The following is a 26,823-nucleotide window of genomic DNA, read 5'->3' as shown; positions in this document are numbered from 1 at the left end:
ACTTTTCTCTATGTTTCAAATCAATCTAAAATAAAACGTTTAAGAAAGCCCTCATTTCTTTTAACATAAAATTTTAGAGTAGCTTGCTGAGCAGTCCAGATGTCACAGAACATCAAATGATGACCATTTCAAGTATTCAAAGCTTTAGAACATCAGCATATCAGAGCTTCTACTGTGTTTAACAATTAGAGCTTATTAACCTTTGATTTTTGACAAAAGAATGGTTTTACAAAGATAGATCCATGAATAAAAAATGAAAATCTAAGTGCTACGTTTGAACTTAGAAGAAAAACATTGTATTTCATAAGTTATAAAATTCCAAAGCTCAGCTAAGCAAAGAATTAAAAAATGGATCATTCTTTTCCATTATGATTGTAATACAATTCTTAGAGATAAGAAGCACTTTTTGGGAGGATGTGCTGCTAGAAGTGGCAAACATTCCTCAAGTCATGTTTTGCAGACATCTCTGTGAAGGCAAAACAAAGCTTCACCCCTTTGCTCATGCAATATGCACTTATGAAGCACATATTCTAGGTACTGTAATTAATGTTAAGCTCCAAAAAATAAAGTTTAAAATAAAAAGCTTTTATGATCATTTTATAGAACTTACTCCCAAAGCAGAGGTTAGTAAAATATCTAGTTCTAAATATCTAAAAAAGGTCAGATATGATTTCCCAGTTGGGTATCTCCTCTGTTTCTCCTTCACAGAGAGTTTAAGTATCTCAATTTATGAAGATAATGAGGTTCCACTTTCATATACCTTTTTTTCACCCTAGGGATAGCAGAAAAGAGTTGGATTTTGTAGAGTATCCATTTTCCACCAGGTTTTTTGCTTATTTGTTTCTGTTTTTGTATTATTTTTTTTCCGAAACTAGCATGTAAACATTTCCAGAGTGCAGTGAAAATACAACTTTATGCCACATCCCCATCTGAGCTGCCCCTCAAGTTGTCTGCCTCACAATCCGAAGTAGAAGCATAAAACCTCACAGGGTTTTCACTCCTCCATCTTCCCATAAAGTAAGGCCAATACACAAAGGTCAAATGTATTCTACTTTCTAATCGAGAGATTATTCGCCTCAGGAGTGGTATTTGTATTTCTCCTAAGGTCCAGGGATCTAAAAAGAGTCTCATAAAATGAACGTCGTTCTGCTATACACTTCACATCAAAATCTCAGTTCTGCTATTAAAGACCCTAAAGTTGAAATAATCACGCATACAAGGAAAACCAGAGAGTTCTGATATTGTGGAAAGCAATGAGACATGTCAACAACAACAAAAAAAGATTTTTCTCATCTCCAACACTCCAAGATGAAATGATTTATTTGCTATTACAAATTCTAAAGATCATCTAGTTAGACCTAAAATGAACTCATGTTGTTTTCTTTTAAGGAAGTAGTCATTAATCTGGCCAATTGGATGACTATAGACTCGGAGACATTCCTCACAAAGCTGGGAGAAAGGCTTGTGTTAATGTCTGATGGGAAGCATGATAATTGTAATTGGGTTTAGAAATGTTAATGCTTATGGTAATATTTGAGCTGAAAAGGAACAATAGAGAACTAAATCTAAGCTTGGCAAAAGTGACTAACCTGTAATGGCAAGATGAGACATCATAAATTCTAAATGGTAATTCTTGGCGAGACAAGGATTAGGGGTGGAGAGCACTCTCAGTGGTTATCCCAGAAAAAGAAGAACATGAGAGTTTATATAAAAAGAATTCAGAGAACAAGAAGGTAGAAAGCAGTGACAGAAAAAATACTGAAGCCTAGGAAAATATCCACTGGAATATTCTCTGTGACCATGGGCCAGAGGGAAAACAGATATAAAAACCCAACCCAAAGAACTTGATGAGCTAGGTTTGTCACTGATAGATCAGTTTGGCTGTTGATAAGGCTCAGAAGAAAGAACACTGCCTCTCTAAGAATGAAGTAAGCTTAGCTCCGGAATTAAACTGGATTATCACTAAAAGAGCAGAAGGAAGTAAAAACAGAGATGCCTACTGAACTGATGGCTGTCAAAATAGAATAATCTATACCTTACTAGACTAAATAACAAGGTGATGTTTGTAATTACAGACAAATCTTTACTATGATAGTGTGACTGATTTTCACATGTCTTACTAAGTGAATCATATTACCCGATAGTGAAATGACATGAAGTTAATGCCTCCAGGACAGCACTGAGGTTGAAGAGGATGAGGAAGAAAGGATAATGTCCCTGTCAGTATAGAGATACGAAGGGGAGAGATGGAAAGGTCATTAACTGACCTTATAGCTACATAAACCGGACATATTTCTAAAATTCTCAGTCTTACATAGCCTCTTAACTGTGGGACCATAAACTCCAGGAAGGTGGGTTTGGTTGCAAACTAACTAGTCCACAGTACCATCCAGGGAAGGGCACAGGCCACAACACCATACCAAAGGAACATGGCTAGTCCCACTCCCTGAGATCACTGGTTTGGCCTCCCACTCCACCAGGCAGCTGCAACTAAAAGCGCTAGGGCGCAAATTGTTAAATTCCACAGAGGAGTTCCAACCTTGGGGTGAAATGATAAAATGTATTTTTTTCCCCTCCTTCGCCAATAAAATACAAAGCAGATTCCGGCTGAGAAGTGGCAGGACTGAAGAACATGGAAGGGAGGCACTGATCCCTCTGTTCTCCAGAATGTTTGGTGGATCACACAGAAAAGGGTGGCTGGTGTTACATTCAGAAGATGAAGTTTAATGAACAAGAGGAGGACCCTCCCCTGTTGTACACAGATGCTTTGAAGCTCCAACAGCCTCACAGAAGGCAGGAGAAATCTTTGTGTCACACTATCTAATGGGAGAAGGCAGTGAGATGGTGCTCTGAGGCCCCCGGGGCCCACCATTCCCCAATTAGGTGTCCTGCAAAGGATTTCTAAATGATTATGAGTGTACGACAGCCCAGAAATTAGCCAGGCTGCTAATCCTGAACCAGGTCTGCAGAGGACTCAAGGAGATTCCCTCAAGTGAGTAGCTGCGTGTTCATCTCTACACCTCTAAGTGACCACTATAAATTATTAACCTCTGCTCATGCATCTTAAACACCAGCACTCCCTAGGCGTATACTTTTTTCCTAGCCTTAAAAAAAAAAAGTAAAGTTTGGGGCACCTGGCTGGCTCAGTCAGTAGAGCATGCAACTCTTTTTTTTTTTTTTTAAGATTTTATTTATTTATTCATGAGAGACACACAGATAGAAAGGCAGAGACACAGGCAGAGGGAGAAGCAGGCTCCACGAAGGGAGCCCAATGTGGGACTCGATCCCAGGTCTCCAGGATCAGGCTGTGGGCTGAAGGCGGTGCTAAACCTCTGCACCACCGGGGCTGCCGGAGCATGCAACTCCTGATCTTGGGTCATGAGTTCAAGCCCCACATTGGGCATAAAGCTTGCTTCAAAAAAAAAAGTAAGGGTTATCACACAACTTTTCTTTATTCCATCCAGAGAAAATCTGGAAGACCCATTCCATTTATTTCTCCTTCAGCTAAAAAAAGTTTGAATGCATAATATTTTAAAGAAACAATAAATCTATGATGTGGAAACTTTCAATTTGTGGACCAAAGTCAACCCACATATTTTAAGTTTCTGACCACTACTATATCAAAATCATAATAGGCTTTAAAAGAATAAAAAAAGTGGTTCCTACATTCATAGAACATATATTTGAATGTCAATAAAGATCCAAATAAAGTCATATAAACACATCTTAGCTATCTGAAAGTCCACTCAAAAAACTATAGCTATGGAAAATAAATTTATTAAACTTTTCTGAAAGCTGGTAGAAAGAGGAATAATAAAGGAAGTGATTAGTATGAAATTCTCATCAACTCTGACTGAGACCCCGACTCAGGTATACACAAAAGATTGTTTGTAGAAATAAAAATTAAAGTATAATTTTTAAAAATTATCCCCAAAATGAGTTCCCATTTACCAATATAAAATTTTATGAGTACAACGAGTATTGACTACTTAAGCAATACATCAAGAAATTAAAGTGAGAGGTTAACAAATATAAAGATACTCACCTAATACTTTGTGAACTTGGATTTTTTAATATTAATATTTGGCAACCCCCAAAAATCATACATTTAAAGTCTGGAATCTACTAGCATTTTGCCTTTGGAAGCTGATTACTTGCTTTCCAAATCATTGCTTCTATTGTGCTTCACAAGGCATAGGGCAGACAGAAACCAGCCAACATCAGAATGACAAGTAACTCCAAATGAACTACCTCTTTTGCCCAGACAATCACTAAGTCACAAACACTCAGACACACACCCTCAACACCATAGGAAAAAAATAAAATCAAATATGGGTTGTTACCCCATAGTGTGTGGGAAAAACACCCACAGTGTTGACACATAAATCTTAAACACAGTAGGCATTTGACTGGCACCATCACTCACCAATCTGGTTCTACACCTACATTCAAAAACACCCTGTTCCAGGAGAAGAGTATTGTTTTATTCTTCAAGTCACTGAAGCAAGAAGGCCAATGAGAAATCCATAAAAGGACAATTTTGCATCACTGTCTTTTCACTGCTTATATGAAATATGCTTTCTACACTTTTCTCAAAATTCTGTAATAAAACCGAAAGGAAATAAAACTATAACTACGACTTCCCCCTCCTTCTCTAGTATTCTAATTTCTCTCTAGAGGCAATTTTGTGAAATGCCTCCAACCAACTTTCTATGTACCAATGGAGAAGAATGCTTTCAAACTTGCTTTCTGAAGAAGACATGAATAAAAGTGAGATGAGAGAGTCTGAGACCCATCCTTAAGAATTATTCTTAGAGGTGGAAATAAAATTGCAACCTCAATCTTCATTTTCTGTGTTTCCTCAATTAATGGCCTAGATAAACATCCACATAAACTGAAACAATCAATTGGCTCCGGTAATTATTACAGCTCATGGTGGTTTTCTACTATGCCAGCAATTTTCTCTACAAGCTTTCCATACATATGACAAATATCAACAGTTATCAAACAGCTTACTAGAGACCCTTGCATACAAGCCCTTAAGACAATACAAATTTAAATTTAAAATTTTTATTAGTATGGAAAAGTGATGTTGTTAATATGGTCTTAGGAGGAAATTATTCACTTTCTGGTCTGTTTCCCTTTCCACCTTTCTTGACTACTCAACAAGAAGACTAGAATATGTAAACTTATTTCTTACCACATTGGTCCCTGTACCTATCATGTTATCCTGCCATTCTTCTCACTGGCATTTCTAATGAAGCTTGAACTTTTTTTTTTTTTTTAATTTATGCCTTATTTTATTTTGTTTTGTTAGTCTAGGTTTTAAGTGTTTTACTTTATGCACCATTTTCTGAGAAGTCAGCACAGCTCTGGAAGCAGCCTATCTTAACTAATGCTACAGAACAAAAGAGGAAATATATAAAATACTAATATTTAAACTTCTCTAATGAATTACAACAGACTTTTTTAAAAAGTAAAGACAGGGCAGCCCCGGTGGCTTAGCAGTTTAGTGCCACTGTCAGCAGGGGGTGTGATCCTGGAGTCCCGGGATCGAGTCCCACCACTTCGGGCTCCCTGCATGGAGCCTGCTTCTCCCTCTGCCAGTGTTTCTGCCTCTGTGTGTGTGTGTGTGTGTGTGTGTGTGTGTGTGTGTCTCATGAACAAATAAATAAAATCCTTAAAAAAAAAAGGTAAAGACAGAGGTATAGGTTTGGGAGCTAAAAAAAAACCTTGACAACGTGACAGTATTATGTTTGGGGAATAAATTACATCATAGTGTCTTAACAAGTAGGCTCAAGATGATAGAACATTAACAAGAACCTACATGGGCATATAATCTAAATGAAAAGTAGAATCTAACTCAATGGCTCCAGAAGGATAAAAAGTAAAATTCATAAAAATAAAAAATCTAAAAGGCTTCTCTGCAATTATGGTTATGATGGAATTGGCACAGCATGGTTTTAACCACATAGAAGATTAATATTTATATTCAACAAATGTAGCTAGAAAAATGTTATTATATCGCCTCCTTTTCTCGCTAGGAGCATGCTGATTGAAATGGATTCATTTATCTAAGCTGACAGCTAGACAAAACTATATTGTGAGTATTTTTTATCTCTGATTAAATAAGAACTTAGCAACATCTGGTTTGCTACAATTGCCCTATATTATTCAAAATAAGTTTTTTTAAATACGTTTAACTATGTCACACTGTGTTTAACAGTGCTTTTTAATACAACATTCAGAAAAAAAATAAAACAATTTAATTACGGAAGAAAGTATTAAGTCAAAAACTCAGGAAAATTACAAATTCACTTTTAGAGCAGTTAGGATTATAAGTAAAATCAGAGATTTGATTACCCAGAACAAGAACTTAAGGGTTTTTATGTTATTTCAAAAAGTTCTTTCAGCTGTCAACAGAGGTTTAAAATTGTATCTTCTCTACATACTACAATTAGAGTATAGAGAATATCTTCTACTGAAGTAGCAGTTCTTCAAGAAGACACAAATACTGACATCCCATTACCAGCCTACCTGTGAAGAGCAAGTTCTCACAGGCCAAGAATGAAGGGGACCAACTCATACTTCATATACATTTATAAATGCTTTCAGAATACCTGCCTTCAAAATATTTTTGAAAACTATACTATTTTAATTATGTATGCCAATTGTGTATTTTTTCTCACGATGCCAACAAATATGCTGAGTATCATTTAATTATAATCCCTCATTGTTTTGTACGCTTATAAAACTGTATTCCATTCAATAGGACAGAAATTTGTTCAACATAAACGATGCTGCGCACATACCCTATCCTCTAAAATAGTTTTCTTTGTGACAGTATTACGATTTCCTTAGACTATCGCTTTTAAAATGAGCAATTTCTTTCAAATCCTAAAAATACCTGGTTTAAGAAGAAATGTACAGGGATCCCTGGGTGGCGCAGCGGTTTGGCGCCTGCCTTTGGCCCAGGGCGCGATCCTGGAGACCCGGGATCGAGTCCCACGTCGGGCTCCCGGTGCATGGAGCCTGCTTCTCCCTCTGCCTGTGTCTCTGCCTCTCTCTCTCTCTCTGTAACTATCATAAATAAATAAAAAAATTTAAAAAAAAAAAAAAAAAGAAGAAATGTACAGTGGGGAAAGGGGAGAGTGTGTACACTACGTAGACAAACTGCATTGTAGAGTCTCTCCATATTAGGTATATATGCCAACAGAATGTATGGAAATAAGTGATGAAGGCATTTCTGGCTTTCTTACCTGACAGTCCCTACAAGCGTTCAGGCTTCCATTTGTATCTCATAAATTGCTATATAATCATTCCTTTCAGAATAACTCAGAGATAAAAAAAAGATAGTATGGTATACACAAAGCAACGTGACAAAATGATTCCAAATTGAAGGCTACGAAAATTGCAGTCAACAGATAAGAAACACGATGTCAATCTTACAAAGTTTCCAAGCAAAGGAAAAAAAAGAGGTGGCTTGAATCCCTGTGCTCTACTCCTCTTGCTTTATGAAGCAAGGGTGATGACAGCACCTATGTTTCCCATCTGATTCTCATATATAATAATCAAACGTTACAATAATCAATTATATGAACTAACTGAATTCTCACAGTCCCACTACGAAATAGGTTTTATTAGCCCAATGAATCAGAGAGGAAATCAAGGCACAGAAAAAGACCCAAAGTGACACTGCTGTTATATAGTAGTTCAAGGTTTAGGCTGAAGTTCATCTGCCTCTAAAGCCCATGTTCTAAATCACTAAGCCTCATAGGCACTGCCAAGTTTTTTAGAGTCTGTACTATTATTTTTTTTTAATTATACAAGGTGCAATTTCATATATGATGCTTTATCCAACACACTACATGACCACCTTTAAAAAAATCAACCCATCAACACAAAACACAAACTTCATTTACATATTCAGGTACTCCAGATTATGAACAACTAAAAGCAGCCCTCGCCTCCAGTGAATTTATATTTCCACAGAGGTAAAAAAGCAAGAAGCAGAATAATCAAAAGTCATGACACAATGTCATAAATGCCATAAGAAGAGATATAACAAGGGCCTACAGAGAATTAGAAGACAGGATACAGGGAAAAATAAAGTATTTAAATTATTAATTAAATACATAAAAGCTAAAGTGTCTTAGAAGTTATTAAATAATATACTATTAACGTTTTTGCATTTGTCACTCAGATTATCACACCACTCACTGTAGTATTGCAAGAAACACGTACTATCTTTTCACAAACATTAAAACAGGAATTTCTTTGAACGACTTCCATAATGAGGATTTATAAACATATTGCTTTGACCAAAATGCAAGAAAATTGTGGTTTAAGCCCTCTTAACTAAATCAAATGTAGTTGAAATAGGACTTTTACATAGCATTTAAAATACAAACATACAAAAATTCTAATTATGTCATAGATATCTAAAAAAGAAATTTTAATATTCAGGTAAAATACATCTGACTAAACAACTGGATAGACTATTAGAACCAGATCACAGTATATCAACAGGTAGATCTGTAAAAATGAGTAACAAATTCCGATAAGGTCATTTAACCAATGATCACCATCAGTTAGATTACCTGTGTCCTCACAACCAAATTAGAGTACAGAATATTAGAGTCAAAAGGGATATTATTTAATGCAAACCCCTCCTCTCTATATGACTGACACCAGGAAGAGGCAGGCTCTGTCCTTCACCTACCAGCTGCACGTGAGAAGCGTGGACTCTCACATAACCAGTCTCTCCACAACCTTTCCTTGATGCCTCCTCCAATTACGTCTACGTGGAGGAGCCAACATTATCTTTGTAAAATGAAAACCCAATATTGTTATTGCCCTGCTTAAAATTTTTAATGTTCTTTATCCTAAGATAAAGTCCAAATACTTAACCTTAAAAAATAAAATACAAATGCAGGGCTCCTACTTACTAGCCAGATTTCATGCCGCTTCCTCTCTCAATCTTTATGCTCCTGCTACTAGACCCTCTGAGTTCCTCCCATGAACCAACCTCCTCCTTATTCTAGGAATTGAAACAGGGGGTTCTCTTCTTCCAGAAAGCTATTTGCTTGGGCAATTCCTATTCTCCAGGAGTGGGCAGAATAAGAAAATCTCTCATCTAGGGTGCCTAAGATCCCAGAGCCTAATATTTTCATAAAATTCAGTATTTTCACTTTTTCATTCTCAATCATAATCGTATTTAATTTTATCCCATAGGAAACACTCAACAAACTGATAAATGAAAGAAAAAGATTAATGACTCCAAATGTACTTCTTTCTATGGTATTTTTCCTCTATTAAAAGTTTTATTCATTTGGGCAGCCCGGGTGGCTCAGCGGTTTAACACCACCTTCGGCCCAGGGCGTGATCCTGGAGACCCGGGATCGAATCCCACATCGGGCTCCCTGCATGGAGCCTGCTTCTCCCTCTGCTTATGTCTCTGCCTTTCTCTCTCTCTCTCTCTCTCTCTCTCTCTGTCTCTCATGAATAAATAAATAAAATCTTCAAAAAAATTGTATTCATCTAATAATTTTCTTAAACTACACTTATCATTTTGCTCAGACTCAAACTAGTATCTATTTTTTAAAACATGCTTTACCATTATTTTACTAATATCAAGTGATTTGTTCTAAATAACAAGAAAATTTGCTTTCTCCTCATTGTGGGAAGCCCCCAAAATTTAAATAGGAAGTTAAATTCTAGAAGTGAGGGACGTCTGGGCGGCTCAGCGGTTGAACATCTGCCTTCAGCTCAGGGCATGATCTTAAGAGTTCCAGGATCAAGTCCCACATCAGGTTCCCCACAGGGAGCCTGCTTCTCCCTCTGCCTATGTCTCTGCCTGTGTGTGTGTGTGTGTGTGTGTGTGTGTGTGTGATGAATAAATAAATAAAATCTTTAAAAAATAATCTCTGGTACTAAATTTCTAAAATAAAAATTCTAGAAGTGAAGGAATGATACACAAAGTCTACTGTCTTTACTAAATGCTAATACCCCATTTCCCTTAACAACTGTTTGTCAGATTGAAATTTTAATGCTATTCTTGGACAAGGAAATAGTGATAACCACATAGCACTGCCAAACTTTAGTACTGGTATTCCTAAAGCTAGTTCTTCCACTTCTGCAGTTCCTCTCAGGAACAAAAGTTACTGGACACTTCATAAGCCAGTGGGGATGGGGAAAAACTGGATAAAGATGAACAGAAACCAACCTTTCAGAATAAAACAACCTCACAGTCACAAAACACAGATATACATTACTTATCTCCAAAACTAAACTAAAAAGTCTTGGTTTCCATATCCGTACAGTTCTTAATTAAGTATTCTCATCTCAAATCTACAGTGCCTGACCACTCTTTATGGTCAACGGATATTTTATCATCCTGAAATTTATTATTACAGGCAGTCAACTGAATTTTTTAAGATTTTATTTATTTATTCCTGAGTCACATGGGGGGGGGGGGGGCAGACACAGGCAGAGGCAGAAGCAGGCTCCATGCAGGAAGCCTGACGTGGGACTCGATCCTGGGACTCCAGGACCACGCCCTGGGCCTAAGGCAGGCACTAAACCGAGAGCCATCCAGGGATCCCCGCAGTCAACTGATATTAAAACATTCTCTATGATAACTTACATTCTCTGTAAAGTGAAAAATTCAGGTGTGTTGTCCCTATTGCCAAATCAAGGCAATGATGTACAGTTTTCTTTCCTTTATTCAGCTCTATTAACCTCCTCCACTGGAACATGCTTGGGTTTGTGATGCACTCTTCTGATGACAGAATGTGAACATACCAGTGAACCAGCATATTCTCCTGGGTGCCTAGTCAACCTTTGTATCTCAGTTCAAATGTCAATTGCTCTGGGTAGTCTTTCCAGATCCCACTCACCCCATCTTGTTGCCATAACTCTCTTAACCTCCTGGACTGGACCTTTGTAGCACTTACCACAATTTTAACTAAATAATTAATGATAATAGATCCACTGCTTAATGCTTTATTTCCATGATTTTGCAAGTGGTAAGAAGTCGGAGGCTCTTTCTGCCAGGTTATGCTCCATATATATGCCAGGATCCTGCAGACATGTGGTGTTAACAAATATATATAGTGAATGACAAAATTAATGCTTTAATGAAGCTGGTCTTCTGAAAACTGCAGAAAGAAGCAGAACAATTTAGAGACCCACTTAGGAGGTACCAAACTCAACAACAAATGAAAAAAATAGCACAAACAATATGAGCCATCCATGGACTGTTTTCCATATATCATCTTACTTAACCTTCACAAGAACTTTTTTTTTTTAAGATTTTATTTATTTATTCATGAGAGACACAGAGAGAGAGAGGCAGAGTCACAGGCAGAGGGAGAAGCAGGCCCCCCACAGGGAGCCCGATGTGGGACTCAATCCTAGGATTCTGGGATCACGCTGTGGGCCAAGGGCAGGCGCTGAACCCCTGAGCCACCCAGGCATCCCCCTTCAAAAAAATTCTTAAAGGTAAATGTTTTTATCCCCATTTTAAACCTGAGGAAACCAAGGCACGGAGAAATTAACTTTTACAGCATTCTAAAGAGAGGGTTAGAAATCATGCGTTTCTGACTCCCAAGCTAATTCTCTCTTTGCTTCTCATTAATTAATTTTATTGCTATATCTTATACTCCTCTACATGTGTATTTATTACTTTCAGTAAAGATCATTTGTTTCATATAGAACTTAATGTACGATAATGCTTAAATCCTACAATGTGTAATAATTTTATATAAATACAGCTATGTAAAAAAGAAGAGAAAAAGGGGAACATTGATTATTCAATATCCAACGTATATACTGCTTTATAAATGGAGAGCTGTTAAAATTCCCTTAGTATAAGATAATAGTACCTTGGGCCCAGAGCACTGGATGTGGAATTTATTTGATATGTAAACATAAAGGGAAAAAAGCTGATACAAGAAATTTTATCTAATCCCATATATTAAATATTAAAATGATTTATGGCTAATAATTAGTATCCCTAATATAGAGAAATGAGAGAAACTTCTTGGAGTCTTTAACATTTTTAAAGAATGTAAAATACCTTCATTATGTCCATTTCTTTTTAAGCCTTCACAAATAGAATGTCTAAACTATTTTACGGTTTTAAAATCTACTATTGGATCCCTGGGTGGCGCAGCGGTTTGGCGCCTGCCTTTGGCCCAGGGCGCGATCCTGGAGGCCCGGGATCGAATCCCACATCGGGCTCCCGGTGCGTAGAGCCTGCTTCTCCCTATGTCTCTGCCTCTCTCTCTCTCTCTGTGACTATCATAAATAAATAAAATTAAAAAAAAAAAATTAAAAAAAAAATCTACTATTACCACATGCAATCTTGTGCCTTAGCCCTTTAAGAAGGATATAACATGAAAATTCCTTAAAAAAACAACTACCTATTACATTTTCTTGAAATATAAACTTGCAAGTACAGGTATTCTTTACTAATGAGCTTTACCATTTTATTTTACCTCATGGATACTTTTAGAGAGAAAGAACCCCCTGTACACTCCATGATTTACAAATGAAACAGACCTAGAGAAGTTATAGGGCCAGTGTGACGAGCCACAGTAACACCACCATGCCTAAAATCAGAAACAAGAACACTCAAATGCAAGACTGAGAAATTCCTTAATAAAAGGCATCAAATGCTTTAAACCAGCCATGTCACTTTGGACACGTCACTTCAATTCTCAAAAACGTAATTTATTTTAATTTTTACTTTGTTGTGGTAAGAACATTTCACATGAGATCTACCCTCTTAACAGGTTTTTAAATGTACAAAACAGTATTTTCACTAGGGTTAGCAATATTGTACAGCTGTCTAGAACTTCCTCATCTTATATTAACTAAAATCTTATATCCACTAATCAGCAAATGGGGAGTTGCTAATCAATAATTTAATATTTATTTTGAGGAAACGAAGTGTGCTAGAGCATGCCTTTTAAGATTCTTTCTATGCCTTTACTATTTTATATGCAGGTACAGTGCAATTTTCAATGGTACTTGAACTTCTCTTGCAACAGTAACTTCAAAAACTGCTTTCATGTTCAATTGTTTCTTCTAGGTCCATAAAGCACATTCATGCAGTTATATATTCATTTATTAATCAAGCTTCAAACTCTGCCCTATAAATATGTTCTGGTGCAGAGTTAAAGAAAATGTAGAAAGTAAGGGAAGAACTGATCACCAATCTGACTGCTAGAAATGTACCTTACATTTACATCTTTGCAACTGGACGCAAAACTCACAAAGATGATATTTAAAGTAGAACTGTTAGTTCTTTTGACCAAAGAATGAACTACTGAAATCAAACTCAATACGTATTGCCATCGCTGTAAAAATTATAAAAAGGTGCATTACACACCTGCTGTTTTCCTCTTCCATTCTACTTAGAGCTACTGAACACCTCATATTTTATACCTCACTCATTCTTATGGGCAGATCTTTAATTGAACTTACACCAAGCAAAACTTGAGTTCACAGGTGGCTCAGTAAGTTGAGTGTCTCTGCCTTGGGCCTGGGTCGTGATCCCTGAGGCCTGGGGATTGAGCCTCACTCTAGACTGAGTGCTGAGCAGGGAGCCTGCTTCTCCCTCTACCTCTGCCCCTTCCCCTGCTCCTGCTCCTGCTCTCTCTCTCAAATAAATAAATAAAATATTTTTTTAAAAAACTAATTATGACCCACAATGTTTTGCTTACTTTTCTTTCCTGACCTCTTTATCCTTTTACAGACAAACTTCATTTACTTTAAATATTTGCTGATAAAATTTATCTCTACTTTTCATACTTAGATTTTTAAAAAGCCCAAACCAAGCCCTCCAATGTTCTTGTTCCATATGGGTTTGGTAGAGGAGAGCTTTGTAAACCAGGTTGATGTTTTAGATGAGCTTAAGAGAGAAGAGACTTATTTAGAGCAGAGAACAAAACTAAGAAAGATTATGGGAACATAAACTGGATGGTGAACCTCTTAATTCTTCATAAATCAATTTCATTGTGTGGTTTTAATATTACGTTAAATTCAAAGACATTGGGCACAGTCCTATTTAAATGTTAACAGCCAATAAATTTCATTTTTATTACTATTTTACTGATCTCAGCTTTTATGCATTGGTATACATAAGTTAGTAATCCCTAAAAACTCTCAAATAGTAAGTTACTAACTTTACTAAGTATATAATAACCTAGAGTTAGTAATGACTAATTATACATAAATAAGAGTTAACAATTCTTACAAAATTGTTTCTAGAAATAGTAAATAGAAAAATATGACAACCCACATGAATCAGGAAATGTTTAAGTAAATCATACTCTTTCATTCTATGAAATATTGTACAATATTAAAAAAGATGCTTTCCAAAAAATGAATGGCATTGGGAAATTAGAATTACACAAACTGTATACATAGTTTAACTTCAGTTCTACTAAAATAAACACACATACACATAAAATATAGATAATATATAGATTATATGAATAATCAAGCTAAAATATGTATGAAATAATGTCTGTAAACATTGAGATGTACCAGTATGATATATGGGGTGATTTCTATTTTGACTATGTATCTCTATATTTCATCAGCATTCAATATGAGCAAGTACTATAATCAGAAAAGAAAAAAAAAAAAACTTTTAAAAATATATTCATTCAGAATTTAGAATGAGCTGCATTGGGAAAAATGAATGAAAATCAAAATTCAGCTATTACGGGCACCCAAGAGAATCAGAAGAGATTACATACATGATGAACACTGGGATAACAGTAAAAATTCCAGAAGAACATCTACCAAGCTAAAAGAGAGTAGCAGGAAAGGAAGTTAACACAGTGAGGCTCCTCAACCAAAGCAGATAGACTAGCATACCATCCTCTGATAAAGGTACAACAGAGTCCCTCATACAAATAGTTCATTCATTTGTAATGAAGTTTGTTAATTTCTCATTTACAAACTAATGCTTTCTTTCATACCTCACTACTTTTGTATTGTTGCATTATCTCAACACTACCTATATTCAAGGAAGAAAACACCCATACACACCACTGCAATCTCACTTACTATCATCTATTACTCAAAAAAAGGTCTCATTCATTGTAAAATGTCTGTTCAGAGGCTCTAAACACTACTGTCTGCAGCCCAACAGGGTATTTCACCAAGATACGATCACACATTTAATCAAATGCACCAAAAAAAGAAAAAGTTTGCTTAATAATGTCAAATCAGAAAAATACAATGTTGACAGCCTACTAATTTTTAGTGCTCTTTCTTCTTCAAGGATATGCAACAATAAGGAAGGTACATGGGAGTTCTTCTAATTAAGTTTTATACTAACCTTTAAAAATTCTCCCAAATTATCTTCGTATGTTGCTATTTATATTGAGTTGGTACTTAAAAAATGAAAAGTCAATACAACTTTCCATTTTGAATGAATTAATGAAAATTAATTAATTAAGTAGGTTACCCAACTTCTACAAAAAAAAAAAAAAAAAACTTCTAAAGCATCATTTCATTTGTGCTGGTCAAGTGTCAGCATTAAACACTACCCAAACCCCAGTTTTTGTAATAATGGATCCATTATTTTGAAAAATGCCTGTCATTTGATTAACATTATTATTGGATAGATTGAAGTATGTTTTCATTGGATTCTTTAGACGGCTAATAAATTATTTGAAATGTTCTACTTGATGTGCTTTTGAATATTCTGCTTCTAAACATAAGGTTTGCTTGAATAAACCTTATAAACATATATTCCCATCAATAGTGTGATGTAACGAGTATAAGAGCAAGTATAAAACAATCTGATGTTTCAAATGGATAGATTCATATCTGCAAACCCATCTTTTATCCTTTTACTTCTATCTGCATTTCTTTTATGATGTCTTTATTCCCATGCCATAAGTTCTTGTTTCTTCAGTTTCTCCTGGGATAATTTCTTCTCTGCACAACAACCTTCACTTTTGGTTTTGGAACTTTTGTTCCCTTTCAGTAAAGACCCTAGTAATGCGGCTTGTGGAGCTCATACATTAAGTCAATCTAACCATGAACTACTGTGTCCAATGGCACATCTTGGGAGCTCTATTCACCTGAATATGCTCAATGCCTAAATAATCTGCATTTAAACCTGCACTTACATTTAAGATCAGTATTCCTACGCATTTTTAAGCACATGTAGCAAAAATTCAGCACTCTATGTGCCACCAAACCTGTGTCCAGTGCCCCTATTTGGAATCATACAATGGCAACTCTACCATCATATGACAGAATGACGTAAGTTGCTTAAAGTAACATCTTTGAAATACTTGGTGGCTTTACAGATATGCATAGCCTTGAAACTCAGGCAGTTTCACAGGTGTTCTTGAACCTCAAGATTTGAATTCCTTGATCTGCATGTGTTTGTTGGGCCAAGGAAGGAGGGAAGCATTTTCCAAAATGACCTTGGCCACATACAGGCAGAGAATAAAACCCATTTTTAATGGTTTTCCTAGCCAGTCCTCCTCACGTCTGATCTGTCTCAGTTAACAAAAGATCACCACAGTGGACATTCAGGTTTTAACTGCCTTTTTCTGTGCACAGGTTCCCTCTTTCAATGGAGTCTTTCCTTCTTCAAGCTAACTATGTTTCTGTCCACAGAGGACCTACAACATCCTCCCTGACTCCAGTAAACTGGAGATAGGAGACTGATCTAAAGCCGGATACCAAGAATTTAGACTGTGGTCAGTGGGAAAGGATCCAGTAGGCAGAGACAAGGAGAAGTGGTAACTAGGGATGCCTGGGTGGCTCAGCGGTTGAGCGCCTGCCTTCGGCTCAGGGCGTGATTCCGGGATCTGGGATCGAGTCCTTCATCGGGCTCCCTGCATGGAGCCTGCTTCTCCCTCTGCCTGTGTCTCTGCCTCTGTGTGTCTCTCATGAATAAATAAATAAAATCTTTAAAAAAAAAAAAAGGGTAGGGGCATCCAACTGGAGCATAAATCCTAGTGGTAATTCAAGTGCTATTTTTTTTTTTTCTGATGCCTAGGTAAACCTCCATTCTTCCCTAAGATTCTTTAGGTGAGGAACACAATAATCTCGAATAAATTAATCATTTCAGCCTAAAGCTAGCTGGAGGTGTCTTTGCAATTAACAGACATAATGAATACATTCATTTTACTAAATCTTGTAAGTTGAATTTAGGTCCATAAGATAACTGAAATGTTATAAATATGCAGCATTTTGAGATGATTTAAATAATATTTAACGGTCACACATAAAAATTTTTGAAAATTAAAGTGAAATTTAACTAAAAATACCTATAACTCACAAAATGATTATGTATTGTTCTAAAACGGTTGCCTAAGCTGTTCTTTGAAAGTCAACTACAGTTAATAAAATGATTAAAACTCAATAGACAAATTCAGCTGAACAGTTAAAGCCAATATAAAGAAGACAGTCTATAGATATGCACATGTTAACACAAAACTATTTCTCAATAGACTCTTTGTCCACTCCTTGAAGTCATGATCAGTATTCTGAGTCAAGGTTCAAACAACAACCATCAGCCACTGACGAATCAAGAACAGTGAAAATTTGGGGGAAAAAAAAAAAAAAAAAACAGAAGACATAAATATAAACCAGTTGAGCCTTCCATTCTTGCCAGAAATAAAATCTCATACAAAAAAGATGACCATCAGTCAGGACCATTTACTCTTATCCAAAAGTATTTTGGAAGAGCTTTGAGCAGAGGAAAAGGTGGGAAAAAATACCAAACCAAAACAAAACAAAAACAGGAGACTGTTGAAAAACTTCTTACAGGGTCAGCTGTCAATGGAACGCATTTTAGTATTCAGGTTACCCACCCATGCAGAACATCAAAAACTGGGCTTGAGTCTCTCCCCTATTCTCACAGGCTCAGGCTACCGTGGAGCCACTGGGGCTGTCTTGAATAGTAACACACTCTGCCTCTGCGGGACACATAAACACCAACACAAGCTGATCAAACAGAAGGGGGTGTCGTTTCTACTTGGCTTTCATTTTCTTGAGTCATACTTTAAAACACTTAATTCTGGTACAATTGAGCAACTCAGCTGTCCAATGTGCAGCTTATTTTTTCATTCATTTTTACCACCTACCATGGTGTTGTATAGTCTTTCCGCTTTAACATAAATGCTGGATAATTATAGGTAGAAGGCACACATCTTAATAACTTCTTTTCCTGGCAATCGTCACTGACCTACAGATGTCATTTCTAAAATTTGGACTTATTTATGACCCTTTCAATGCTTGCGGTCTTTAAAGCAATCTTGGGATTTGAATTTTAAGAGTTCATCTATATTTATCGCAAGCTTAGGATGACTTGAACTTGAGGATTATACATCTTTTAAAAGTATGGAAGTCCTCAAATCGTGGAAGTTTATGACGACTTGATTTGGTTACAACATTGTAGGAAATTCTGATGCAGTTGAAGCTTAAAGAGCTGCTGATGCCATGTGAAAAGATGATCAAGAGTTTAATTTAAAATGTCTTCAGTTAAATTGCTACTTTCATTTTATACATGATTTAAAGTCAATCTTCAGACACAGCACTTGGTGGCTGTCAAAAATATTTTCCTGTCAGGATTATATGATTTTTGGTGGGGAATTAGTAACAGAGTATAACATTTTAGGATTAGTAAGAAAAACTCAAAAATAGGTGCTTAACAAAAGGTCAAAAAAGAAGAGAGGGAGGGACTCCTAGGTGGCTCAGGGGGTGATCCTGGAGTTCCAGGATCGAATCCCACACCGGGCTTCCTTCATGGAGCCGAGCCTGCTTCTTCCTCTGCCTGTGTCTCTGCCTCTCTCTCTCTGTGTGTCTCTCATTAATAAATATATGAAATCAAAAAAAAAAAAAAAAGAGAGAGAGAGAGGGAAAGAACATGGGAAACACAAAAAGACATGTGAAATTTCAATTGCTTAAGAAAATGCTATTGATTTTCATCGCTCATCAAGAACTCTTCAATTAAGAAAATGATATTTGATTTAGCTAAATATTCTTACTAATGGTACTTCAGGACATTTCTAATAATACTGTAACTAGTAGTAATAGGGGCCACTCATTAAATGCTCACTCTATCAGCTATTTTTCTATTTACTTCCTCCCCAAACCAGCCAAGTAGCTTTTAGTACTTTCATTTTACAGATAGAAATGATGGAGCTAGAAAGTTGGAGAACTGGGACTGTATTCAAGTGCCTCTTGTTCCAAAGGCCATTTCTGAGAAGTTCATAATTAAGGACAGTGCCCATCTAAGGAGTATAATTTAGTTTCTACAATACTTGCTCAGGATTAACCAAAGTGGAGAAGAGAGGTATTGCAATACAAATTTCATAGTGGCAGTCCAAGGTCAGAAATTACACTAGCCATGTAATACACCCCCCCAAATATACATAATTTATAAATAATATATCTCTAAAGTTTTCACACAGATGTCAAGGTGCCATTCAGAAGTATTACAGTTCTCACAGTTAAGCTTTAGCATCCAGTAAAACCAATCTCTTTGTGGGGCCTCCCTTACTCATTAGGCATATTACCACTCACAAACAAACTGAACTACACCATGTAATTACCCCAACGATCCTTTTCACTGAAAATGGCCTGTTGTGGTACTTGGATAGTGATTAACAGACTAAGAGTGCAGTGAGTCGTCTTGATATCACTTCAGAAAAGTGATTTCCTCCCTAATAATTCCCAAGATACATAAATATTCAATTAGGGTCTTTGAAATCTAGTTTTAATTGGGCATTCATTCTCTACCCAACTTCAAACTTAGGCCAAGCCAAGAAAGGCATTTTATTAGTTCTTACTATAAAAAAAAAAAAAAAAAAAAGAATCCCCATAACTCTTCATGAGTTTTAAAGTGGGAGGGTAAAATAAAGCCACGATTATCTTTTATATGAAATTTTCAAATTTAACAGCATTTTAAAACATCCTGTAAAGCAATGAGGTAAAACATAATTGCATATCTGAATCACACGGGAAGTTGACTAAAGTTTCCTGGGACCCTCCTGAGACTTAGTAAAAATAATGTTGACAGTAGCAAATACTTGCACCTCTATTATTATGTGCCTAGAACTGTTTCAAACACTTTGCCTGTATTTTCCCTTTAAATCTTCCTAAAAATCTATGGATTAGGAACAACTGTATGCCCATTAAAATATATCAGGAAACTGAGGCATAGAGAGACCCACTATCTTACCCAAAGTTAAACCTGGGCAAACATACCTCAGAGTCCTCCCTCTTCACCACCACACCATTCTGTCTCTCCAGATATAAGAATATTAAGACCTGGAGCCCAGATTTTAAATATTTCCAGTAGCTCCTCTGCTACTGTCAGCAAATCAGGCTGGAGACCTGCATTTTTAAAGTTTCTATTTCAGTAACTGGGGACCAACAAAAAAACTAAAAACAAGCTTTCTACACTGGAAAGAGAATACTGAAAATGTCAAGTAATAAAATATCCAACCTACTTGTGTCTTTTTAAAGCTACAACAGTCTACTTATTTTCTTATTCTGATGACTCCTTATATAGTCAGATGGGGTGACACTTGTAAGTACAAGGAGACAGATCTTGCAGAAGTCAATATCAGCAGTTCTCAGACTCCCTGGTCCCAGGACCCTTTCAGATGCTTAAAAATTGATGACCTAAAGCAATTTTTGACTATGTTGGTGATAGCTATCAATATTCATGAACTAATAGTTAAGCTGGGAAAATTTTAAAACACAAGAATATACACACACATGCCATATGCCATCTCAGCAATGATGTCATCACAGATCATGTGCCTTCCGGAAAGCTCCATGGTACACACTCATAAAAGCAGAGGAGAATTAAAGGCAGATAACATCACAGCATTGTGACAAAAATGCCTTTATATACTCTCTGAAAGGGTTTCAGGGACCCACATGTTCCCCCTGAATTCACTTAGAAGAGAGAACTACCTGTGCTAAAAAATAAAAAATAAAAATAAATGACCCACAAGTTTCATTGGAAAGAAATATTCAGTTTGGGGGATTTAATTTTCTATCTTAAATAATTTTCCCAATAAACAGAATTACCACAACATCATTCCATTCAGATTCTTGAACAATATGGACCAAATGTTAACTTCTTCAAACATGTATATATATTCACTCTTATGAAGAAATCGATCAATATTAAACTAAATTCTTGTTTTAACTGTCAATAAGACATAAGCAAGACATAAATTATTAAGATCTATAGAATCTGTTATGATCAAATATAAGAACTCTCTCCCTCCTCACCCGTTCCCTATTACAATTAATTCTGGAGTATGATGGCTAATTTTTTAATGTATTTGTTTGTACATGAGCACACTTCACAGTTCTAAGAAAAATGTCATACCTGGTTATTTATGCAGTAGTAGAATTAATTTTATGGGGCCACATAGACACTCAGACAGAATGACACGAAAAGGTTCTGGGGGGATATATGCACATCTTAGGACTCATAAATACTATCTAGAGGTATGCTCACAAGACTTTCTCAAGCTGGCCAATAAACAGCAACACCAAAATCATAATGAATGAGAAATCTGGATTTTTCTGCCCATTGATAAACAGCACATACACATACACACACACACACACACACACACACACAAATGGAGATAACAAAGGGAAAATATCAGGAGAACCTTACATACATTTGAATGTTTTACTTTATATTTTATTGTAAAATATTCTATAAAGAAATACATTTGCATCAAAGACCTAAATGCAATAACAGCCTAAGTGTAAATACGTCCTTGAAGGCAAACAAAGGCTAAATTACAATATAGCCTCTCTCTTTAGGGTTTCTCCCTACGTGAACAAATTCACATTTGAATGGAATGCAAATCTAAGAAATCTAAGGGAAAACAGCCATTTGCAAAACTTAAGGAAAGATCACCTCCCTCTAATTCCCACTGCTCTAGCCATCTACACCATGCTAAATTAAGGCTGCACTTCATTTCTCAAAAATTGCTCTTTGTTCTTAAATACAGAAATCAATCAGTTTTCCTTGCTGATTTCTGGGCAAAAATGCCCCACTTGTAATAGTAACTGTCACTCCTACTTGGCAGCCCTTTTCAGAGAGTTTCAACTAGCGGTTAAAGTACCCCAAATGAAATCTGAAAAAACAATGGAGTTTAGCATTCTATTATTTGACTAACTTCATTCCTTTTGCTTTTGTAGCATTTTTAAATCTCCTATTTAGGATTTCCTAGGCTACAGCGCACCGAAGAATCAAAGGTAAATCCAGACCATAAAAAAAAAAAAAAGTGTCTTTCTTAATTACTAGAAACAATGCCAGCCCAGTAGCTGGAGCCAGTACGGTTCATACTTGCTATTATTCCCCGTGGAAAGGAATATTTAAATCTCCAAACTGTAAGATCATTAAGAAACGCTTCCATTCATATTTTTGAGGAGAGCTCTCAATCTGAAGGATAATCACACCAAGCCACTTAAAATGAGACATCAAAAGCATTTACTCATCAGGCAAATCACATGGTGGTTTATCACTCTTCAGGCCAGGGATGCCCGATTCAGCCTAAGAGGTCTAAGTAAAATATTTAAATAGTTCACATAAACCTTTATACTAATCATTCCTCCCATCCCGAGTTTATAGAAATAGTCCAGGCAACCATATACGCCAACGGAGCAGGTTACTGAATATTTAGAGATAGAGAAGTGCTATGGAATGGCATTCAAGCGCTCTGACACATTCACCTTCAGCTAAAGACAGCACAATACACTGACAGACACAGTTCTAATGACATCAGGACCTGTGGAATGTACGACTGCTAGGAAACACATGCTGCTAGGAAACAAAGAACAGATCTGATCAAATCTTCTTAATGTAAGGACTGGGAATCATGATTAGATCTTCCAAAATGAGAGGACAAGTGTTCTTTAATCTTCGGAAATATTTACAAGTGTAGAGATTGTGACACATACCCTCTAGAAATGAAACAAATATATGAAGCTGGGTTCTCATACATTAAATCACAATTCTCTAAGTTTTCTATTAAGATGACAGCCACTGGCAATAGCGCATAAAAACACAACTTAATCAAAACCAGGCATCAATGGTTCTGTATTCCTTTTTTTTTTTCAACCCAAGCTTTTTCAAGAAGTCAACATCTTAAAAAAAAAAAAAAGAAAGAAAGAAAGAAAGAAATCTAGAAATAATAGTACCCTTTTACATCTACGGTGCTGTACTTTTAACAGCAAAACAACAGAGTCGTTTGCACCAAACACCAAAGCACTCAGAGCTAATCTACAACTGAGGAATTTAATAGCTTTTAATCATTGAAACTGGAAAGCAATTTAGCTTTTTAACTTTTCAAAAACTGTTTATCTTTGTGCATTTTTTTAACCCTTTGTACATTGATTACCACCACCCCCCCAAAAAAAAATGGAGTGAAACAAGGCTGAGAGATATTTCAACGCAAATATCCTTTTGGCTCCTATATAAATTATCTGAGAACCTCTTGGTGATGCCATAAAAGAACTGACAATTCTATCTGTAATCCACATAGAGACAAACTGGGTCCCAGAACTCAGGGTCATTTAGTGCCATGACGGACTGGGGGAAAAAAACAAAAACAAAAACAAAAAAAAAAAAAAAAACGTATCAGGGAAATCTGGCTAAATTCTGTTTAATCTCATAGGGAAATGAAAAACACGCCCCAAGTGAAAAATCACTCAAGAAGTGTTTGTTTCTCTGCAGATTCTTACAACGACATTCTTCAGCTCGGGTTGATAGCCCAGATGACACGAAATTAGCAGACCGCACATTTACTTCAGGGCAAAACACAGAAGGCGGTTTTTTTCCTTCCTGCCAGAGTCTACGCGTCTCCTCATTTCCCCAGCAGCTGGCTGGAAGGATGCAGCATCGGAGGTGCCACAAGGCTTCTAGCTCCTCGGGAGTGATCCACCCAGGAGAGTCCACACCGCAGACCCCGCCGGGGTCGGCCTGCACGGGGAGGGGGTCCGGGCTGCGGACACCCCTGTTCAGGGCGCGCTCCGGCCGCCGCAGGGAGGCTCGCAGCCCGGGAGGGGACACCCACGCTGCGCCCGACTGCTACGGCTGCCCCGGCCACAAATTAAGCGGCGCACGTTTCTGTCGGAGTGAGGGCAGTGACCTGAGGATCCCAGGGCCCAGGGGTGATGCTGGCTCGGCCCGGAGCGCAGGACCGCTCTGCGGGACCCCCGCGGGACCCCGGAGGGCCGATGTGGGGCGCGTCGGGCGCTGCCGCACCAGCTCGCGGAAGGGCTGGTTCCTCGCGGGGCAGGGGGACCCGGGGAGGGCCCCTCGGCCTCCAGCGGCCGGATCCTCCAGCGGAGCGGACCCCAGGCGGCGTCGATGAGCGGGCTGGGCTCCAGCGGCGGCAGCTCCAGCATCCCCCCCCCGCCCCCCGCCCCCCGACCTCTCCCGGCCGTGCCCGGAGCGCGCAGGACGCGCGCACACGGCCACGCACACGCGGGCCGCCCTGCCGGCTGACCCCGGCCGCCGAGGTCGCCCCCGGCCCTGCATACACACCCCCCGCCCTACCGCCGGCGGCCCCGGCACGCTCAGGGGGCCAGTGGCGGGGGCGCGGGGGCGCGGGGGCGCGGGGCAGCGACGCGCGGCTGCAGCTCCCGCAGGAGGCTCCCGGGCGCCCGCCCTCCTACCTGTAACCCAGCCGGCCGCGGGCGCCAGGGTCTCCCTGCCCCGCCCCGCCCGGCGGCCCCGCGGCCCGGACGCGGGCAGCCCCGTCCCCCGCCCCCCCCCCGCCCCGGGCCACCCACCCCAGCAGCCGCCTCCCGCAGCCAGAACCGCCTCACAAAGCCCGGCCGAGCAGCTCCCGGCCGAACTGCCGCGAAGGGGACCCAACGGGCGGGGTGCGGAGGGGCAGCGGGGCTCGACGAGTCCGGGGCGCGACCCGGGCGCACGCGGGCCCCGCGCACGGTCCAGACGGGCGTCCGGGGAGGGTCGCGGGGGGCTCGCCGCCCCCAGCGCCCCGCGCCCCGCGCCCCGAGCCCGGCTCTCACCGGGTCCCCGTGGCTCTCCAGCCCGCTCCGGGCCGTGGGGCGAAGGCGCCCCCTGGTCTGCGCGCAGCCCCCGCCACGGGATGACACTGGGGTGAGACAGGAGGGAAAATTCCCGCGGTGGAGACCCCAGGTCCTGTCCCCGGCGCGCTGGACTGCGAATGCGCCGGGGCTGCTCGCCGCCTTCATCCCTCTCGGCCGCCAAATCGCCCAATTGCCGGAAAAACCCCGACCCCGTGCCAAAGCCCAGTGCCCACCAGCCAGGAGGCTCCCTTCCCGCCGCGCATCACGATCGGCCGAGTGTGTGCAGGCGACGGTGCGAGTGGGGGGACGGGGGGACGGGGGGGCGGGGGGGCGGGTGCGTGAATCCCGCGCCCCCTCGGTCGCCCGCCCCGCGGACGCGGACGCCGCCGCCTGCGCCGGGCCGGGGCCGCCACTATTAGCAAGAGTGAGAAGAATAAATTACCTTTTGCGACCGCCGGTCCCTGAGATCGTCCCATCAGTCGCTCAACAAGCTGCAGCCGGGTGCAGGGTCCACAATCCAGCCATGGAGCCCGGGGCAAAAGGACCGGCGGGCCCCGGAGCAGACCCCCGGGCGCGGAGACGGCGGCGGGAGGGCGGAGACCCCCCCACACGCACGCACCCCCGGCCAGGGAAACAACAGCAACGCAAAGTCTCTCCTCCTCCCTTTCTTCTACTACCCGGCCGCGGAGGAGGGAGAAGGGGGAAGAGAGCTCAGAAAAAGAAAAAGGAGCAAAGCAGCAGCAGCAGCAGCAGCAGCAGCACCAAATGCGTGGTCTTCCTCGGCGTCTTCTGGCTCCCAGCGCCCCAGCGCGGCAGCAGCGGAGCCGGGAGCGCGGAGGGCTCAGACGTCCCCGCCGGGCCGCGGGCGCACAAGTTCGGAGTCCGGCGGAGCGTGGAGCAGCAGCCCGGGGAGCGCGGCGGCAGCGGCCGACACGCGGCGGTCACAGCCGAGGCCGCCCCTCCCGCCGCCGCCGCCGCCGCAGAGGAGACGCTGCTGAACGCGCCGAGGATCTTCCACCATCCCCCCAGCCGAGCCTTATATCCAGCCCTCCCACCCCGCCCCCTCCGCTTTCTTTTTCTTCTTCTTCCTCGTCCTCCCCTGGCCGCCGGGGCGAGCGCGCAGCGGAGTGGGCAGGGGGAGCCGCGAGAGCCCGGGTGGCCGCTCCGCCGCCGCCGCCGCCGCCCGAGCTCCGGTGCCCGCCGAGGGTCTCCTCTCGCGCCCGCAACCTGCGCCGCGGGCCGGGGCGAGGGCCGCGCGGACTCCCTCCCGGGTGCACGGCGGGGGCGCGGGGGGCGCGGAGCCCGGAGCGCGGAGCCCGGGGGCCGGCCGCTTAGCTCGCCGGCCGCGCCGGGCAGCTGCGGGCATGTGGGAGCTCCATCGCGCGGCCCCGAGCTCCGCGCCGCCCTCGCCGCCCTCGCCGCCGCCGCCGCCGCTCCGCTGCTTTCTCTTCCGCGACCCTCCGCGAGCGAGCAGGGCTCTGCGCTCTCCGCACACGCACTCACACGCGCGCACACACGAGCGAGCTGCTGCCAAAGCCGACCGTGCAGCCCGCGCGCGCGCACCCGGAGAAAGAGGACGGAGGCAAAAAAAAAAAAAAAAGAAGAAAGAAAGGGGAGGGGGCGAGTCACAGGCGGCGGCAGCTGTCGGAGCGGAGGCAACGCGCAGTCCGGGAAGAGCCGGCGGCGGCGGCGGCGGCGGCGCCCACCCGGACCAGCGGCCGCAGCTGCATCCCC

At 40.6% G+C, this 26,823-nt stretch overlaps 1 protein-coding gene across 23 annotated transcripts in view; it reads right to left on the bottom strand.

The window, feature by feature from the left end:
• The window catches only part of ADGRL3 (adhesion G protein-coupled receptor L3), an 856,301-nt gene extending 830,201 nt beyond the window's left edge, over window positions 1–26,100 (bottom strand). For 4 of the 23 annotated variants that reach the window (XM_077848171.1, XM_077848170.1, XM_077848165.1 and 1 more), the window contains exon 1: window positions 25,532–26,099. The gene's annotated coding sequence lies outside the window, so the exon portion shown is untranslated. Of the gene's footprint in view, window positions 1–25,531 lie in introns of all 23 variants that reach the window. The other 19 variants (XM_077848164.1, XM_077848162.1, XM_077848167.1 and 16 more) reach the window with 12 other exon arrangements.
• Between the last annotated feature and the right edge of the window lie 723 nt (window positions 26,101–26,823).

Source organism: Canis aureus, chromosome 14 (assembly GCF_053574225.1).
Source record: "Canis aureus isolate CA01 chromosome 14, VMU_Caureus_v.1.0, whole genome shotgun sequence".
Taxonomy (NCBI): domain Eukaryota; kingdom Metazoa; phylum Chordata; class Mammalia; order Carnivora; family Canidae; genus Canis; species Canis aureus.
Note: the sequence above shows the minus strand (reverse complement) of the source record. Positions and strands in the feature narration are given on the sequence as shown.